This window comes from Hemicordylus capensis, chromosome 4 (assembly GCF_027244095.1).
Source record: "Hemicordylus capensis ecotype Gifberg chromosome 4, rHemCap1.1.pri, whole genome shotgun sequence".
Taxonomy (NCBI): Eukaryota; Metazoa; Chordata; class Lepidosauria; order Squamata; family Cordylidae; genus Hemicordylus; species Hemicordylus capensis.
The window spans coordinates 214,650,993-214,671,680 of NC_069660.1; the positions used below are offsets into that span (position 1 = coordinate 214,650,993).

The 20,688-nt window shown below is 42.7% G+C and overlaps 1 protein-coding gene across 14 annotated transcripts in view; it reads left to right on the plus strand.

Annotated features, from left to right (window-relative positions):
- The window catches only part of ATXN1 (ataxin 1), a 360,243-nt gene that overhangs the window by 105,658 nt on the left and 233,897 nt on the right, over positions 1 to 20,688 (plus strand). For all 14 annotated transcript variants that reach the window (XM_053246298.1, XM_053246300.1, XM_053246297.1 and 11 more), the window contains one exon: positions 2,876 to 3,008. The gene's annotated coding sequence lies outside the window, so the exon portion shown is untranslated. The remainder of the gene's footprint in view (positions 1 to 2,875; positions 3,009 to 20,688) is intronic.

A 20,688-nucleotide genomic window follows, 5' to 3' on the forward strand; every position in this document is an offset into this window, starting at 1 on the left:
GTTATGCTGATGTGGGAAACACTGGGTTCATGGACAGAGCTTTAAGCCCATTCAGAAATCTTGGGTTTGGTCTGGCGTAGCACTGTATGCAGATCTGCAGGCAGGTGGATTCGCGGAAGAGGGGAGCCCCGGTTTCCAACTGCCCCAGGACAGATGAGTTTCCGTACCTGCTTCACAGGGTTGTTGTGAGGAGAAACCTAAGTATGTAGTACACCGCTCTGGGCTCCTTGGAGGAAGAGCGGGATATAAAATGTAAAAATAAATAAATAATAGATATATCAATATTCATCGTATTCATATTCGTATTCAGTGCTGCTGGTTGGAACGAGGTGCAGAAAGGAAAGCATAGCCTTGCTGGATTATTTCCAAATTATTTGGTTGCATTTGGAATTGCAGGTGGATGAAATGTAATTAATTTTGATTATGTGGGAGGAAGCTGCAAAGATGGAGAACAGGTGAGCCCAAAAGCATGGGAGAGATATAAAACCTCAAACAGTGTAAAACAATGTAAAACTCAAAACTGTGTTAAAATGTATAATGCACAAAGCTATTGGAGGTTGGTCCTACTGAGAATTGTATCTTCTTAAAAAGTATATCTCAGCACAGTGTTGATTGTCATTTACCACCTGTGGTCTCACATTTTGCTTCATAGGAGCCAAAATATTTGCTGAAAATTCTGTTAATAATTATAGAGCTACAGGGTGTGGTGTTGGTTTCTAAGTGGCCTGTCCCCCATTTTCTCCTCCCATGTAATTCCAGGTAGCCTGACTCTGCCCAGCTACTGACAAGCTTTCACCCCACTTCCTAGTCATTGGTTCCAGTTACCAAGTGTGGGGAGCACCTGGAATAAGCATCCTCAGCTCTTTCCACCTGCTTATGGAATTCTCTGGACTCTTTGGCTTTCTGCTGAAGGCAAAGAAGCTGTTAAGGTGCCACTCTCCCATTCCCCAGAGTGCCACTCTCCCATTCCCCTTTAAGCTCTGTTAATGATTTCCTAGCCATTTCTAGACTAGGCTAAAGGAATGCTAATGCTTGTTGGGCAAGTTGAAAGAGCTTGAAAGGAGTCAGAAGGGGAAGTGAAATAACAGGAGTCAGGATTAACTACGAATCAGTGATCTATGTTTAAATGGTGGGAGGGAACAGGCAAAAGAGAGTGCTCTTAGAAGGCAACTTGAAAGTAATTGTATACCTAACAAATTGAAAGGACACACAAAAAGGGAGACTTTGGGGGTGAAATGGGAAACCAAGGAAAATGTTCCAGTGGATGCAGCATTACCAGGGAGGGAGGGATGTCTTTGGGAAGGACAACCCTTAAGTGCAGAGCTATGGGAGGGAAAGATGAAGCAATGTTTGGAAAGCAGAGCTTCATGGTGGCCCATGAACATGCAGAACCCTCATTAATGAATGCTGACTCTGTTCTTTGGGCTTTGGGGGCAGTGGTGCTGTAGATAGGGCTGAAAAGTCTCTCTGAATACCACCCCCACCCCCAAACAAATACTTCACATAGATCCTACCCTGGGGGAGCAGCAAGGCACCCCCTGGGCTAACTGGTTAAAAAATAAATTTCCACTCCACTCTTGTTGGTAAAAAAAAAATAGAATAAAAACCAGAGTGGAGAGAGGGGTCATATTGGGAAATGGATTTCAGCATAATCTGATGTCCGGCCTATTGCTGTGACATTAGACTGCTTCTGGACTTCAACTCTGGTGAGGAGTGGGATGAGAGTAGTGGGAGGTCAGAGCTGTCTTTAATTGTCTCTGCTAAAAGGCTCTGGGTTTTGAAGGAAAGGGAAGTCCTGTCAGCGACTTAGTTTCTAGGCAGAGATAGGAGAGATTATTTAAGGAGTTGCTAGGCAGACTAGGGAATGTTTTTGCATCAACACCAAAGAGAAACACTAGCAGCCTAGAGCAGCCCTGTTTTGCAACTGTGAGTGGCAGCGTTTTGAGAGGGGAGTGAATGACACAAACTATATTTGTGTATTCAGATGGAACACAGAACTAAAAGTTAGGGTAAATCTAGGTACCCAAGCCAGCTTCAAAACTAGGGTTCATTCAGATCTTGGTTAGATAAACTGCAATTATTGCCATGGTGTGGGTTCAGATGATAAAACTAACCTATATTGGATGAAATAAATTGAGGTTTTGCATGACATTTGAAGAGTTCAGTGAGTAAATTCACCCTCTGCTGAGTGGGTAGTGGGAAAGTTAAAATACTTCAGGGACGCAGTTTCTATTGTCTTCTTTAATATGCCAAAGTGATAGGCTATTATAATGCTAAATTAGCAACATAGGAAGAGTCTTTAAACAAGACGATCCTCTATCTCCCTTCTTTGATAGCAGATAGCTGGTCATGTAAACAAAAGTAAAACCTAGGTTGATATTAGACTGACCTTCTTTGATGTGGTGACGACAGAGTGCTGTGTGAAGCAGAAAAAAATGAGGATAAGATATATGTCTTTAGATTGGGTAATAAAGATCTTGTAACTCATTTGCTTTAACTACCTGATACATCCTCTGTCTTGCATATTGCAATAATCCCCCCCATCTGCCACATACACACACTTGTTTCTCTGTGGTAACTCCTACCCTTTGTGTTCATATTCTGTTTAATCAGCAGTTGATCACAAGTTAACGATCAAAGAACATTAACAGTCAGGCTAACAGACTGCACATACTCAATTTTTTTTCCAGATGACAGAGATAACATACAAGCACAACCCACAAATATAACCACCTAATTACTGTTCTTTTGGGTTTCTAAACCAACTTACTCAAAGTTATCAGAAACACGTTACAGACAGGTCAGGGATTTCCCCACCAATCACTTGAAGTGACATTTCCTCTCTGAATATTTCCTGTTTTGTTTTTAATTGTAGCATCCTGGAGCACAATGAAAGAGTATTAATGCACAGACTTCAGAAAAAAGTGCTGCAGCAATTGGTGCAAGGCGGGGGTGGAAAAAAAAAAGAGGTCTTACATTTGCACCTCGGAACACTCCAATCATTTGAAGTAAGTAATAGAAACAGTTTTGATATAAGAGAAATTGCAGTACATCTGTATTTGCATTTATGTGTCAAAAGTTGCATTGATATCCATTGATTGCAAAGAGATCAGTCAAATACTGGAGGCTATATTGATTCCTGTAAGCTAGATGTGTGTAAATGTGGGTTTTGCCTGCAGTTTACTTCCCTACAATTTGTCCCCATAGACATTCCGCCCCCCCCCCAGCTCAGCTGAACTCTGATACAGGAAGTGAGCTTGTCTGAGATTAAAATTACTTGGGGAAAGGGGCTGTTGGGATGATAAATTGTTTGCATACTACTTTTGCTATTAAAATCAGATGTCAACCTCTGTCATACATAGAGACTAAAACTACCCTTCCTAGGGAGGTTCTAGACAGGCAATAAATAGAGGGCCAGAAGCAGGAAGAACAACCAAGGATGGGCTAGAGCTGGGTACCAGCGTGCAGTCAAGCAGAGCTATAGAGGTAGACAGTGTAGTTAGGGCTAGGTGGAATTGAATTCCAAGGGAATCGGTCAGTGAGAGGCTGGGCAAGGTGAGATAGAATTGGAGGAGAGGAGACCAGGCAAGTTTGCTTTGTTATGCTGATGAGTACTACTCGGGGAGGAGAGCTGGTCTTGTGGGAGCAAGCATGAATTTGCTAAGCAGGGTCTGCCCTGGTTTGGATTTGAATGGGAGAAACACTATGAGATACGCCCCCTTAGGGGGATGGGGCCACCTTGCATGCCGACGGTTCCATGTTCCCTCCCTGGCAGCATTTCCAGATAGGGTTGGGAGAGACTCCTGCCTGTAACCTTGGAGAAGCTGCTGCCAATCTGGGTGGACAATACTGAGCTAGATGGTCTGACTCTATATAAGGCATCTTTCTATGTTCCTATGAGTTTCTCAGACTGCCCGACTTACTATGAGGGAAGGATTTTATAGAACCAAGAGGTCAGCTGATAGTGTTCAGACTGGCATTGTAACCCAGAAAACCCTTGATCCCTTGAAGAGTTTTTAATTCCTCCAGCTTGCTGGTGGGCTCTGGACATGGGTGGGGCAGGAGGCAAGATGTCAGAGACTGGCTGCTGGGCGATGTAGTGAGACACCCCAGTCCTATATACTTCTCTTTCTTCTGTATAACTGGGATAGATCAAGATTTGCCATCACAAATGTTCAGTTTGAGCCCGATTCTTACATAAATAGCAGGTCAAGGGAAAGAGAGAATAATATACTTTGAGTCAGTAAATACTTAATGTTTGTTCCTAGATTATTATGAGCCTATTTAGGCTATATCGCACATAGCCAAGCTTAAACCTTGGCTTTCTGCAGCGTCTCAGAATGACATCACACATATTCCTCCCTGCCCTTCACTTGTGAGCTTTGGAAGACTTCAACTTCCAGTTGTGGTCGGTGTTTCCTGTTAACAGAAACTCCCAGATATGGTTGACTAAAGCCCCCACCATCCCCTGTTGCAGTGGCCTTTGCAGGCTCGGACTGGCCCACAGGGCAACTGGGCATATTCCCGGTGCACCCCACCCTCAGGGCGCCCCTGTGCCCCACCGCACTCAGTAGCAGTGAATACTCCCACCCTTAAGTACCCATTCTGCTCAAAAGCTGGCGCCCTCCCCACATACATTCCACTACCCTCTCAATGCCCCCAGTCCGGCTCTGGGCCTTTGGCTGGGAATCCTGGGAGTTGTAGTCAACAACATCTGGGGATTTCTTTTACAGGGAACACTGGTTGTGGTTAGAAACATGTCATGATCAGTCATGATGTCCGAACTGATTGATCCTGGCTTAATTTAAGCAGAGTTATTAAAATAAATTACAACTAAACCTCACTTAAACCCTGATATGTACTTAAGGTTTGATTTTATGGCATCTGGTAAGAATAAACTAGGATTGGTCAGAACATGTCATGATTGATCTTGGCTTGTTTCTAACCTCAGTAGTAGAGGAATTCTTTCAAGGCTTGAACATGAAAAAGAGGAAAGAGCACATGCTCTCAGGTCTTTGAGATGTCATGCAGAGCCAAATTTTAATCTGGGCTCTTTGTGATATCTGAACTGAACCTATGTTGACTTGGAGTTTCTGTCAAGGCTTGGATATATTGATTCCTGTAAGGCTAAGCCAGAAAATGTTTGTGAAGCTTCCAGTAAGTGGGGTAGAAGTGGGATACAACTTGGATGGCACATCACACAGGGGAATATTGTACAAAAGTAGATCCATTTTGGAGGATCCTACGCAAGAGATAATCAGAAACCTCCTCTTAACAGAGAGATGGCAAGGCCCTCTTGCTGCATAAGGCCCCTGCCTCTGAATTTTCCAGAGACCTTTTGGACATTGCAGAAGCCTTTGGGGGAACATACTATTTTCAGTTTGCACCATACCAGCAAGTCATTCTTAAGGGCAGTAAGGTCTGTGTGAATGCAATGCTGCCTCCAGGCTGATGGCCCCTACCCCCAACCCCAAGCAAGGGAGTGCCACAATTCACTTTATTTGCTGACCTCCCAACTACATTGAGAGCGGTGAATGAGGAATCATGGGTTCAAGCTTGATTCAGTGGACTCCCACGTACTTGAATTCTGGCACTGTGCTTGTGCAGGCACTGCAGGCCACTGCTGCCTTTACTTTCAGTTTAGCGCTAGAGAGCCCATTTAGTCACATGGGAAACTACTGTGGTAGGTACACCTTAAGGGCTTTGATACCAGCTATGTTTTACCCTTTCATTGTCAGGCATAGGAGAAGCTGTTACAATTATTAACAAGATAAAAGCCTAAAAATTGCACAAACAGGCTTGAAACAATAATGTGCATGGAGGTAATTAGGCACTTGAAGCCTTTGCAATCAGAAGTTTAATATTGTGTGCTAAACAGCTAAAATAGAAGAAATGTTGTACTGGATCAGACTCCTGGTGAGCCTCTTTTATTGTCTTGTTGTGGATTTGGCAACCTCGATAGATTCTCAGTTCTGGAGAGGAATGCCTAGCAATGTAAGTATGGAAAACGCTGCGGGTTTTAGTGAAAATTGATTGGTTTTATACTGTATGTCCTTCTGCCATTGTATTGCTGTTTTAATTATGTTACTGAAATATCAAAATTCCTGAAGAGCTTAGACTTGTCTTTGTTGGTGTTCATACTTTGCCTGGGACACTCTCTTCATTAAGGAATTTTTAACTGCCATGACTGAAACAAAATGAAGTCTCTCTTCTGCACCATGGCTGTGAATGACACTAGTATGTTCGAATAGTACTATAATTAGCAGCTGCATAACTCAGACTGCATTGTGCTATTTCAGTTTTGTAATTAAAAAAACCCCCACATAACTCAGTATAAATTGTAGTGAAGAGCTTTGGCCTTTTAACTGTGCTTTTCATTTTCTGGTCCTTTATTTTTCACACAATTTAAAACTGGGACCTCTGTTTCTCTCTCTTGGTATGAGTTCTGGGAGAAAACAGAGTTGTAACTTGCAGTCTTTTATTGATAAGAAAATTATGAATATAAAAACAAAAATGATGTAGGCTTGCAGAATTACATAATTTTGTTACTTCCATAGAAGGTAAAATGACAGAAATTATTACAAGGGATGTGATCCTGATGAGTGCATCTGTATTTTCTATTCATTGGAGAGAGGAGTAACCATAGAATGAAGTTAGCTTTTGGTTTCCACATAGTTGAGAATCATGCGTATTGCAGGGGAATTCCAGAACCAGTCCCACAGATCTTGGGGCATTCCGATGTAGTGTTTGCCTTGTGAAATTCTCTGCCTCGAAAGAGGTGTGGAGTGACTCAGTAGCCATATGACTGATTTTTAATCTCTGTGCTCCCTGGAGGTCGGGTGGGATAGACCGTTTGTTTTCCTTGTAAGCATTAATTCTTGTGTGGATTTTTTATGAAACCAATGCTTGTACCAGCCTGATGCTTATCACAACATTCACTGTTGTGGTACTTGGTCTTCTGCCTCATGCTGTCAAGTGAAAATTAAGAAAGATTTTGGAGCTGTGGTACCTTCAGTTGAATGAATGAATGAATGAATGAATGAATGAATAAATTTTATTTATTTATAAATTATATTTAAAATACCTGCCTTTTTAATAGCATCATGATGTCATCTGATATCAGAGGCAGCATGAAAATTGCAAGAAGCTAGGTGTGTACGTATGTATGCGTTCACACACTCTCAATCTCTCTTTCTTTTCATGTTACTCTTAATTTGAAGACGGCACACCAACCACATTTTAAAAGCAATGTTTAGATTTTGAAGTTTATTTTTTTAACTTCAGTCAATTTGACTTATCCTTAAAGTCTCAAATAAAAGCCAAAAAGGGCTAGTCAATCACTTGATAGGAACATAGGAAACTGCCATCTACTGAGTCAGACCATTGGTCTATCTAGCTCAGTATTGTCTTCACAGACTGGCAGCGGCTTCTCCAAGGTTGCAGGCAGGAATCTCTCTCAGCCCTATCTTGGAGAAGCCAGGGAGGGAACCTGAAACCTTCTGCTCTTCCCAGAGCGGCTCCATCCCCTGAGGGGAATATCTTGCAGTGCTCACACATCAGGTCTCCCATTCAGATGTAACCAGGGCAGACCCTGCTTAGCTATGGGGACAAGTCATGCTTGCTACCACAAGACCAGCTTTCCTCTCCTGATGATGTTGATGATGTTATTTGTGTAAACATCATTGATTATAATTGTTTCAATGAAAGCTAACTTGATCTCTAGTCTATACATAGCCACTTTCTTTATTCTACCTCCATATATGGGATTTCGTTACCATGGATCCCTTATTCATGTTCACCCCCTTCCTTTGTGTGGGGACTATGTATGTGTATTGCTACACAGAGGGTACAGAATCTATCATGCCTCTCATGTTTTGTAATTTATCACATTTGTATAAAGTTGTACTATAATAATGCCTTATATATTTGGCTTAAATTGGAACAGTCTGTTAAAGACTATTTTGATTGTTCAAAAAGCCATCCCTACTCAAAAACCTGTTGTTCAGCTAATATACTTGGACCACTCAAAGATACCACCTGAACAACTTTTGATCCAACGTGTCATTTTTTGCACAATCACATTTTCATACTTGGTTTTGTAGTGGAAGAAAGTATAGCAGACATATGAAAACTGCCTTTAAAAACTCTCTCTCTCTCTCTCTCTCTCTCTCTCTCTCTCTCTCTCTCTCTCTCTCAGTTTTACACTTAAAATAAATGAATATTTTTCCCAATCAGTGTCTTCCAGACTTGCTTTAAAATGTTGTTATGCTTAGTTACTGAATACTTTTGGTGCTAGATTATGTTGTAGATATCTAAAATAAGGTTGTAAACTCTATGCCTCTTTGACACAAATATTCCTTTTCTTCCTTCAAAGGTTTTTAAGTTCTGACTGAAAGAATTGTGTTAAATGGAAACCCTTTGAGTTGGGTTGATAACATCAGTTTCTGGAAAACTAACTAGTATATTCCAACTTTCCATGTGGTGATGATATGGTACTTCCAGGTTCAGAGACAGTATGCCTCTAAATATCAGTTGCTTGTAGTCTTCCCAGAGGCATCTGATTGACCACTGTAGAAAACAGGATGCTGTACTAGATAGACTTTGGTCTGTTCCCACTTAAGTTCTCATGGATGTATTGGGCTTCGATAAATTCAGTGATGGATTTATTAAGCAGGGTCTTGCTTAAGTTCTCATGTATTTATTGGGCTTCACTACACTTGGGGCTCATTCAGTCTTTCTATTTCATGTGCTTGTGGGGGGTTATACAGGACTGAACAACCTCTTCAGAGTTTCCCTTATCCTGTGTCCTTTTTACTTTTTGCCTTGCAAAATAGGGTGGTGTACAAATAATGGCTGCAGCCACCTAATGGTGCAGTGGGGAAATGCTTGACTAACAAGCAGAAGGTTGCCTGTTCGAATCCCCGCTGGTACTATATCGGGCAGCAGCGATATAGGAAGATCCTGAAAGGCATCATATTGTGTGGGAGGAGGCAATGGTAAACTCCTCCTGTACTCTAGCAAAGACAACCACAGGGCTTTGTGGTTGCCTGGAGTTGACACCGACTCGATGGCACACTTACAAATAAATGGTGTGTGTATGTGGAACCTGGAAAATATTAACTTTCCTCTAATACAAATAGAGCAAAATGCCTTGGGAGTGCTGTAGAAAAAATTAAAAAGGGGGGGGGGGAAGGGGGGGGAGCAGTGGCAAGAGAGAACGTGTACCAGAGGACTGGAAAGTAGCTAATGGTACTCTGATTTTCAAAAAGGGATCCAGAAAAATACAGCATAATGTCTGTGCCAGGAAAATTGGTGGAAAGCATAAATTGACAGAAGGGACAAAATTGTTAGACATGTAGAAGAACAGGCCTTGCTGAAGGAAAACCAGCATGGCTTCTGCAACGGCAAGTCTTGCCTCACTAACTTTTTGGAGTTCTTTTAGAGTGCCGGCGGGCATGTGGATAAAGGTTGGACTTGAAGTTCCAAAAAGCTTTTAACAAAGTTCTCTACCAAAGGCTCTTGAGTAAACTGACCAATCATAGGCTAAGGAAACAGGTTCATGTGTGGATTGGTAACTGGTTGAAAGACAGGAAACAGAAGGTAGGAGTAAATTGACAGTTTTCACAATGGAGGGGAGTAAGAAGTGGGGGCCCCAGGGATCTGTACAGGGACCAGTGTTCTTTAATTTGTTAATAAATGATCTAGAAGTTGAGGTAAGCAATGAAGTGGCAAAATTTGCAGATGACACTAAACTATTTAGGGCAGTGAAAACCAAAACAAATTGTGAGGCACTCTAGAAGCATCTGTCCAAACTGGAGGAGGGGGTGACAAAATGGCAAATGGGGTTCAATGTAAGCAAGGGTAAAGTGATGCATATTGGGGCAAAAAACCCAAACTACAAGTATACACTGAAAGTATACCCAGAAAGAAGCCTTCAAGGAAACGGGACGGGATGGGTGCCCTCATACTAGGGAATTGGAATGTTCCCATTCTCGTAATCAGGTTAGTAAACCAGTATGTCATTTATGCAATGCTCCTGCATAGGAATAGGGAGGGAAGACGCGGCCAAGAAGTTCACGCAGATGAGACAATAAATCTCTTCTGGAAAAGTTTGTATGGTTATGTGCAAAAAGACAAGAGTATCTCTTCTAAACAGCAATGGGACAAATTATGGAAATGGACATTGGACGTAACCCCCCTGATTTCCTGATGTGCCTTGTAATCCCCCCCACCCCCGAGTTACAGTACTACCTGCATATACTTCATAACCTTGTGGGTTTCCAAATCCTTGTGTGTAAATCTTTGTAGATATATCATGTACAAACAACCACTTTGTATATAATTGTGCTTTGGCAACGTACTGTATGCTTTGGTAGTTTGTTGGTTCAATTAAAAAATATTGTCCTATTAAAAATAAATAAATCTTGTCCTATCTTGGAGAAGCCAGGGAGGGAACTTGAAACCTTCTGCTCTTCCCAGAGCAGCTTCATCCCCTGAGGGGAATATCTTCCAGTGCTCACACATCAAGTCTCCCATTCATATGCAACCAGGGCAGACCCTGCTTAGCTGTGGGGACAAGCCATGCTTACTACCACAAGACCAGCTCTCCTCTCCTCAGGAAGCTTAATTACTATGATGATGTGACATGGTTATCCTGTTATATTGTGTAGTTTCTGCAGCTGCGCAGAGTAGCTCTTCTTACCTGAGAAGATGGAAGATAAATGGTCTGTGAACCAAAACACCACACATGCAGTTATTTCAGCACTGGCTGCATTTGGTTATGTTCTGTACAGGCCACTGAAACTGCCTGTGTTCTTTTGCTTGGAATATGTCTTTGGAAAAGCTGTAACTCTGAATTTTACTTAGCATTCAGCCTGCGTTTAAGTGTGGATGACTTAGAAGCTGAAGTCAAATTTGTCTCCTCTTCCTGCAACTACAGAAGGTGAAGTGTTTTGACATATGCTCTCCCCAAAACTCTGGAAGGTTTCCAAACATTTCTTTAAACTCTATGCATAGTCTATCAGAAAGTATGGTGTGAATGTGAGCAAAGACAACAGATTTCTTCTTATCTCTTCGTTAAAGCTCTTGATTGTCAGGGATCTATGGCAAAAATAGTTCAGTCTTGCTGTAGGACAGATCCAGTCCTCTAGAGCGGGATCTTTCTTTCACAGCACTGGAAACAGAAAAGGGTAGAGGTCCTGCTGGGTCATGTTTTCTGTTTGATAAGACGCATGCACAAGATGCTCTAGTGGAAGTTTAAAGGATGAGAAGCAGTAGCGACTAAATTAGAACTTTGTGCTGTTTGTATATGCTAATTTAAGGTTTGAATAGATGGTGAATTTGTGTCCCCTTCATACTTTGTTCTTTTGGTTGTGAGACATGTGTGACTGCCGTGAGAAATTCAATGACTTCAAGCTTCTTTTATGAACACAAGGAAAGTTGCACTTGTGTAAGAATTCCTTTCATGGGTGCAAGACGCTTGGGGCCCACGGAGTGCCTCTGTGGCAACAATTGGGATACATCCCTTTCTATGCTAATTCTACAACCCCCCCCATTCAAAGGCAGGTGTGTTATCCACTCCATATGCAAATTGCCTTGTGTTGTAGAAGATCTAGTTCTTTGCCACCTTGGGAATAAAAATCTGGGTAGAACTCGTCTCGCAAGAGTGTGCATGTAAGGCTGGTTCAGATTTAATGCCAAACCATGATTTGGCACTATGTGAACAAGCCTTCAAGGAGCCTGTTCTCCTCTGCACAGGGTGATTTTCTCCCTCCATTCCAGGCTTTGAGGCAAGCCAGTAGATGCACTTTGCCACTTCATTGCTGACCAAAAGGCAGTTTCTACCCAGTTTAAGTGAGTGGCAAATTGTTTGACTGTTTATAACACAATTCCATGCATAGTTTCACTAATGGATAGCAAGAGATTGTGCAATTTAAAAGTTTGAAAATGGTGGGAATTTGAAACCGTGCATTTCCCTGAGAGATTAAAAAGGAAACTTTAAACAGGGAATGCTTGGAAAATGAGGAGGAAACCTTTCCCAGTGACTTGGTGGGAACCTCAACCAACAAAACATGGAGATAGCTTTTATTGAATTGGCTGCAGCTCACTACTGTATAAATACAGGCTTTGTTCCTAGTTTGATTACAATTAGTTCTAGCCCTAATAACTAACACACAGTGTGCTTGTACTGTGGAAAGCACCATCTGTGCCATATAGACATGGGCTATATAATGTAGAGAAGCCCTTATAATTATGTAGAAGTTGTTAAGAATGAAAGTTTTAATTTGGCTTAAGCATTGCTTTACTTTTGATAATGTTGTAAGATTGTTGTAATGCAACCTTTTTTAATTTTAAGTTTGGCTCAAGATCTTAAGTCACTAACTGTTTACATGTAAAGAAATTAGTGAGCCCTGCGGACAAATATGTTTGGAAGCAAAATATTGTTAAATCATTTCCTTAGCTGGCTATCTGCCAAGGTGCTCTGTATCCTTTTCTCGCATTGATAACATCACAAATACCTAAAAGGCTGTTGAGATCCATTTACTGTTCTGGGTGTGTATCATGTTTTTCTGTGGCAGCAGAAAAACAAAACTCTGAGGTTGAATGCTAGAAGGGAAAGCGCCCCCGCCCCCCGGTGCTTTCACTTAAATAAATCTAAAAATAAATAAATATGGGTTCCATTTACTTGCCACATTAAGGCAATAAAGCTTCTAGGATGACATTTTCATGTATCTATTGGGCCCAATGACTTTTGGACTTTACTTACCCTTTGTAAGTGAGATGTGAGAAGATATTTCAGAATTATTTGTGTCAGCACACACTTTATTGATAGGGTAACTTCTAGGCTGTACCACTATTTGAATGAATTAATAACTTGTACATGTATGGCTGTCTGTTTTAAGTCCATTTTGAGCATAGTCGCTTTTTGAGCATAGTAGCCATTTGTATTTCTGCACAATGAATTAATGAGGTGATTCTCACAATCAGTGGAAAGCGGGCCAAGGGAGCTTAGCCCGCTTTCCACAGACTGTGGGAACCACCGGGATCGCAGGCCAGCCCAGTCTCCCCAAAGCAGGTAACCCGCTTAAATACCCCTCCCCTTAGCCCAGGTTAGTGGAGTGAGCGCTCCACTAAACCTGGTTTTCCGATCGTGTATTTTCGCGGTGTGGCTCTGCAAGCAGCCTCCCAGGCTCAGGGGTCTCTCCAGGATGCCCTCCGCGCTCGTGCAGGGCATCCTGGAACTTCCGGGATCCGCACGGCCCCTGATCCCCCACAGCCCCTGCCGGCTCCGTGACGGACCTGGCAGTCGTGTGGGCAGCCGATCCAGCTGCTCAGGTCTGCAGCCTTGATCATCTGTGGGGAGAATGGGCTAAGTCTGCTCTCCCCGTAAATAACTTTAAGGCGGGTCTCACCGATCATGAGACTCGCCTCAATGAGTGCATAGCAGCCTCTTTTAAATATGGTGTGAACTTCCTGAATCACTTTCAAGTGGGCTATGTAGTCAGATACTGACCGGTTGGTCTCGTGTGCCTGCTGTACTTGTGCCAGTGTGCTGTTACGTTCACCTGGCACCAATTTAGGAAGCACAAAAATAGCACTAGGAACAATAGCTGCGTATGACAGCCACTCCCACAAAATCCACAGCAACTTTGTCACCATCTGTCAGTTATGATGTCCTGCACTGGTGTCTCCCCTATGTTAGCTATGATAGAAGACACAAGTTAAAATGTGGCAACAGCAGAAATCTCAGGAAGACATAATGGAACTTGGCTCACACTCTATTCATTCATTCGATTTCTATACCGCCCTTCCAAAAATGGCTCAGGGTGGTTTACACAGAGAAATAATAAATAAATAAGAAGATGGATCCCTGTCCCCAAAGGGCTCACAATCTAAAAGAAACATAAGACAGTCACCAGCAACAGTCACTGGAGGTACTGTGCTGGGGGTGGATAGAGCCCCATTTCCATGCTCAAGAATGCTTTAAGGATGAATCTTGCATAGTCCAGTACAGGGACGTCCCTAGAGGGGTCAGGGCTGGGGGCAAAACAGCATGTGCGGGGCCGCCTTCATATCATTACAGAGTCATAGGTTTTTGGGCATGTTCAAACATCTTGGACATATAGTGCATTTCTAAAGAAATAAAAATAATAGCACAACACATGCTTCACAGTTCTCACTCAGACCTTCTGGGTTGTAAGGCAGCTTGTGCGTAGTGCATTTATAAATAAATATATATTATATATTGTTTGTTCTAGAAGTTTTTTGTAATTTTCTGCCATGAAACAAGCCACTTATAAGACTCTTTTGATGGGTTTTTAAAATTAAAAAACAAATACTAAGAAACCAACCATTTGTCCAATCCACTTATTTAAATATACATATTCCTCCCACCCAGCCCTACATCTCTGCTGAATACCAAAGCCCTATGGCAAGCCAATTCCTAAATATTCAAGTGGAGGGGGGATAACCACAAAAAGGAAATCAAGTCATTCCTCCATTATTAAGCAGGCAAAGGCTGGGCTAGCCAGGGTTCGGCAGAGGGCCTGCAGAGAGCTGTGGTGGGCAAGTGCAGACAGCACTAGACAAAGGAAGGAAGAAAGGATTGTCATTCACATCTGAGTAGTGTGTGTGCTAATCATGATGAGAACAGATTCATAGCTGAGACAGTCAGGCTTTTAGTGAACAATATGATTGCAGAATGAGTTCTGACAACATCACAGAAATAAGGAGGTGGCAATCTCTTTGTTCTTGCAGGACTCCTGTGCCTTTGAAAAGCAGCTGACAGACACAAAGGCACAGGACCCCAACAAGTACAGATTTCCCTAGTACTGCATCTCTGTGCTGGGATACTCATGTGCTTGTTCTACTTCCACCTAGCATGCACCTTTGAAAAGCAGAGGAACCCTGGGAGGAAAATGGTCCTAATCCCACATATGAACAACTGATTTCCCACAGGTTACTACTGCTACTCCTGTAGGCCTCATTTCTGATTTTCATGATGTGAGGTGGAGGAGTGGGTTTCTGTGAGTGTTAGTTGAACATAAGAACAGCCCTGCTGGATCAGGCCCAAGTCCCATCTAGTCCACGATCCTGTTTCACACATCGGCCCACCAGATGCCTCCAGTTGGTTGTCTGGTTACTTGTTGAGAGACAAATGAAACCTAGTATTAGAGATGCATAACAGGTATTATCTACAACAGACATGACCTGTAACTGGGTGTCTGTTGGGAATGAGTAATTGAGAGAAAGTTCCTCCACCTAGGTGTTTTCCATTCTGCATTACCTGGCCAGACTCTCCAGTGGTATGCTCTCACCTTGTAATCCTCCTGGAGCCTTTGCAGGCAGGGTTTCTGGCACTTGGACTATCTGGTCAGCGAAGGCACTTTGAATTAGACTTGCAGCATTAGGGAAGCAGCCCCTCCCTTCTCTGCTCCGAGTTTTCTTTTGTGTAGGTTCATGCGCAGCTCGCTTCCATGTTTTGCTTGTGGCTGGTGGCTTCCTAGAGGAGGCGGGATGCCAAGACTCCCTTTTTCCCAAAGCTTTAGTACTGTCATTAAAACACCCTCTGTGATCTGGCTCTGTTGAAGTCCACACACACACTTCTGCTTAATTAGCCACCATCCTTCGATTTCTGTCTCCCACCCTCCACGACCCCAGCACACACATACAGGTGAAACTCGGAAAATTAGAATATCGTGCAAAAGTCCATTAATTTCAGTAATGCAAATTAAAAGGTGAAACTGATATATGAGACAGACGCATTACATGCAAAGCGAGATAAGTCAAGCCTTAATTTGTTATAATTGTGATGATCATGGCATACAGCTCATGAAACCCCCAAATCCACAATCTCAGAAAATTAGAATATTACATGGAACCAAGAAGACAAGGATTGAAGAATAGAACAATATCGGACCTCTGAAAAGTATACAGTGTACTGTGCTTGATTGGCCAGCAAACTCGCCTGACCTGACCCCATAGAGAATCTATGGGGCATTGCCAAGAGAAGGATGAGAGACATGAGACCAAACAATGCAGAATTGCTGAAGGCCGCTAATGAAGCATCCTGGTCTTCCATAATACCTCATCAGTGCCACAGGCTGATAGCATCCATGCCACGCCACATTGAGGCAGTAATTGCTGCAAAAGGGGCCCAAACCAAGTACTGAATACATATGCATGCTTATACTTTTCAGAGGTCCGATATTGTTCTATTCTACAATCCTTGTCTTCTTGGTTCCATGTAATATTCTAATTTTCTGAGATTGTGGATTTGGGGTTTTCATGAGCTGTACGCCATGATCATCACAATTATAACAAATTAAGGCTTGACTTATCTCGCTTTGCATGTAATGCGTCTGTCTCATATATCAGTTTCACCTTTTAATTTGCATTACTGAAATTAATGGACTTTTGCATGATATTCTAATTTTCCGAGTTTCACCTGTACAAGTCCCCAGCATGTGTCAGCCTTCCTGCAGCATTGCCTCTGCTTTTGCAGCCCCCTTCTTGTTTGGATTGCATGATCCTTGGATAGCATGGAAAGCCATCTGCAGACTGCAAATTCTCTCTCCTCCCCGGATCTCCCCCCTCCAAAAATTTCAAAGAACAGAAAAGGGAGAGATCTACTCTTTGCCTCTGGGCCGCTTTCTACAGTATTTGCATTTCATATGTGTAACTTGCTCTTATCATGTTAATGTGAAGACTTACATCAGCGCCTGCTGCGTTTATCTCCAAAAACTCTGGGGTAAAACAGGATTTTAAAAACTCAGACATAAATCAGGATGAAGTGGAATCTGGAAGGAAAAGCCCGATTAGTGTGTGGAGTGCTTCCAAAGACGACATACTGACCTCAGAGGGAATCCCACTGCAGTGTGAACACACACCCTCCCTTCTGGAGAAGATGAGGAGCAAAGCCGCTGTTCCCTCTAAGGTGTGCACACATGCACACGCTCACTAGTTTTTGGATGTCCACTCAGTTCATTTTAGATCCCGCTCAGGCCCACATTCTGAATGCATGTGTGCACATGCTGCCTTGATACTGCCGCCCAGAACAAAACTCATTCCTCTCAGAGATGAAAAAAATTAAAGAGAACACTGGGTAAAGCCCCTGTGTGAGAAAGCTCCTGGTGTCCACATTTCAAACTTCAGCTGCTGATAATATGATTATTGAGGCAATACTTGCCCATTGACTGCAAGAAGTTGCACCGATGGAACTTCCGATGTGCAAACCATCTGCAAGTATGGTTTGTTTTGCTACCCTAGCTCCGATCCTAGAAGAAAGAGTGGGTCAGAAGTGTAAGACCAGCTGTACATATAGATAGAGTAGTATGTTCAGTGTTCATAAACAAGATGGATTATGCTCTGCTCTCTATTAACTTTCTCAATGCATGATGGGAACCCATGTAGGTTTGGTGGTTGTGGTCAACAGGACCTCCCATTAATGCAAAATGAATGTTATCCTATGACCATTTATATGAGACACTGCTACAACTTGTTCTGTAAGGAAGTATTGTTGTGCTCATATGCAGTTTTGCCATATTGTGGGAATGGGGAGCCACTCGGCCATGGGTGTCTGCAAGCCTTGGGGTTTCTGGGGGCATGGCTGGAGGATGCTCAGAAGTCCTGCTTTCAGGCATGGGCTCCTCTTCCTTGGTGGATCTGTTATAGACCAGGCCTGATCTATATACTAAATATGCTCATTAGCTAGTATATAAAATAGTTCTGGGCCAAGTTCTTTTATATTGGTGACCACGTTTGATCTGGACGCAATGAAGAAAAGAGATCCAACCACTCAAAGATTCAATGGGCTTTATTGAGTATAAAAGACTAATCTAGCAAAGCAGAAAGCAGAACACTCTATTAATATCAGCACAGTATTTAAACCGAACTTCCTAGCTAGTACCAATATTCACCCGTGTGCCTAGCTACATATGTGTGTGTAATTAAATCTTCCTAGATTCTAATACATTTCAGATACAGGCAGAAAGGAAGGGGGGGGATGAAGGCTGCGGGCTGGCATGGTTTTGGGGAGATTAGTAGAAGGGAAGAAGGGGGGGAGGAGAAGGGAGCAAGGAAGGATGGAGGGGATTCCAAGGCCTATAAAGGAGCAGCATATTTACCCAGGATCAGAGGCTTGAAAGTGGAGAAGAATCACTTCAGCTCAAGGGGTGAGGCGCTTGGCGGAGACAGGAGTTGTTGCAGTGCCCAGATCATGGCTGATAGCCGGAGCCTCATGGCTTGGGGAGTCTTGACTTTCTCACTGCGCAGTAGAAGTCACAGACAGCCTCTGACCATGGCAGAGTTCCTGCTTTGCCCCGCGGCTTAGCAGCAAAACCCTGGGATTCTCGTGAGCAGCTTTTGCTGTAGCAAAAGATTGCTCACCTCTTTGTCTCAAAAGCCTCATAGTGATTTTCTCTTTGATCCTTGAATAGAATCTATTCAAAGATCTCCTCTTTTCCTTTGTGTCCAAGAGGTGATAATTCGCTGCTACCTTCTGAACAAAATCTTAATTATTCAGGATATTGGCTAGTCCAGAGAGATCTCTGAATCTCATCTTCTGTAAACTCTGTGCGCTCAGGAAGGGGAGGGGGGGAAATCTGCATCCAAGATGCTGCAAATTGCATCTTTCCCCAAAAGGTGTTAAAATTCAGAGTTAGTAAGGGGATTCAGGATATTCTGTGTGAGACAGCTTGTGTACCTCTACCCAGTGTTTAATTGAAAACAAGAGAATATTTAAAGTATACATGAAAAGGTGTGTGTGTGAGAGATTTGTAGCATTGGTGAGGTGAGAATTAAAATTTACAGAGGGATCTCTGTATGCATTTGGCTAGGTTGAACTTCCATGGAGAACAATTCAAATTCCTGACAAGGATTTAACACTACAGAAAAGGGGGGGGGGGCAATCAGCCCCCTGGCTCCTTCCACAGACACTTGGTAGTCAGTGGTATTAGCATATGGATTACAGCATTCAGCATTCAGGCGTGGCTATTGTGTTCTCTTGCATATCCATTTTAACAACACAATGCTGGATCACCTCCTGCTCCAGAGAGCAGTTTGACCTGGGTGCCAGTTCACCTCGAGTTCAGGTATCATTTCTTAATAAACTGAAATCAGACACAGGCCTATATTTCACCATACTTCTGAGTTGGTACCTCTGGTTCTGATATATGGGGTTCATAACAGGTCCCACTCTTTGCCTTTTCCTTGCAGCCCCAATTTCAGTAGGAATTGAAGATCCTTGTGGGTATTTGTCTGGAATCCTAAAGCACAGTGGCTGACATTCTGCACAGCCTCCCATTGATGCTAAGCACCCGATGCGGTAACTGCACAACTTCAGAGGCAGCAGCACTGATAGTGACAGGGCTGCTGTGAAATGACATTACATCGCTTCTAGGCAACAGTGTGTAGTGCTTCTTTCCATTGTTCCCAGTGGGAAGGAGTGCTGCACTGCTGTCCAGAAGCGCCTTATGTATTTATGTAGACCATGTATGTACCTCCTATAATATATGTCTCTAGGCAGTTTACAGAGTTAAAATACAGGAAATCAAGACAATTAAAAACAAACATTTTAGAACTATTTAAGAATTTAATCAAAAGCCTGGTTAAGCTTTAATGCCATTCCTCAGCAGCCTCGTCACTACACGGTGCAGTAGCCCTGGCAGGTGCTTAGCATTCACAGAGAACGTGCAGAATGTCACCCATTATCTGTAAGTACTGGCACATTTCAAACCACAAGTCTTCAAATTATGGTGTGGAGGCAATTCTTGCTTATTATAATTGGAAACTTTTCTATTCCCTGCTTCCTCCAAGAAGCTCAGGGTGGCGTACATGATTTGTACTTCCATTTTGTCATCACAACAATTCTGTGAGGTAGGTTAGACTGAGATATGGATCACTCATTGAGCTTTATGGCTGAACAGAGACTAGAATCCAGGTCTCCTTTGTCCTAGTCGGACAATCCTATTTACTGCACCATGCTGGTTAATGTTAACCTCCGTTTGCCCAGTTTGGCAGTCATGGCAGACTCGGGTTATTGCAATCCATAGAAGGGACGTCCAGGAGGTCAGTATCATAACATCTGACCTGAACCAGTGATTAAAGAATGATGAAATGGTAGGTTTTTAGATTATGGGTGAAGCGGGAATTATTCTAATCTATATTAAAGTTTTTGAGTATGGAACCTTTGCACTTGTTTAAGCTGGTTACACTCACAGCTGTGGGGAAAGAAAGTGTGAAGTAGAAATCATACAGCAATTGCTGTGTTTTCAAACCTTAAATTCACCTTAATGATTGAGTCACTGTGATATCTGTGATTGATGCTAATGGTTTATTTATGAGCTGAAAAACAAGCTTGTGAGTTAAAGGCAAGAATTTGATAGGTTCATAATAGAACAGAGATCCCTTGCAGTGAATCCTCCTTCATAGTGCTATACCTCCTGAGCTTTGCTTCCATGGGTGATGATGTCAGCAGAACTTCTCCAGAGTTTTCATTAACCTGGGCTCTGACTTTCCCCTGAGGATTACTTAGGATATGTTGCTCTTAAATGCCCTAGAATCTCTTAGGAACAGACACTTTCCTTGTTGTTCTCTGCTGCTTCCATAAGTGGCTTCTCTGAACCTTCCAGCTTCTTTGCTTTGATTGTGCTCCCTGTCCTGGCAGGCAATCACTCTAGTGTAATTTAC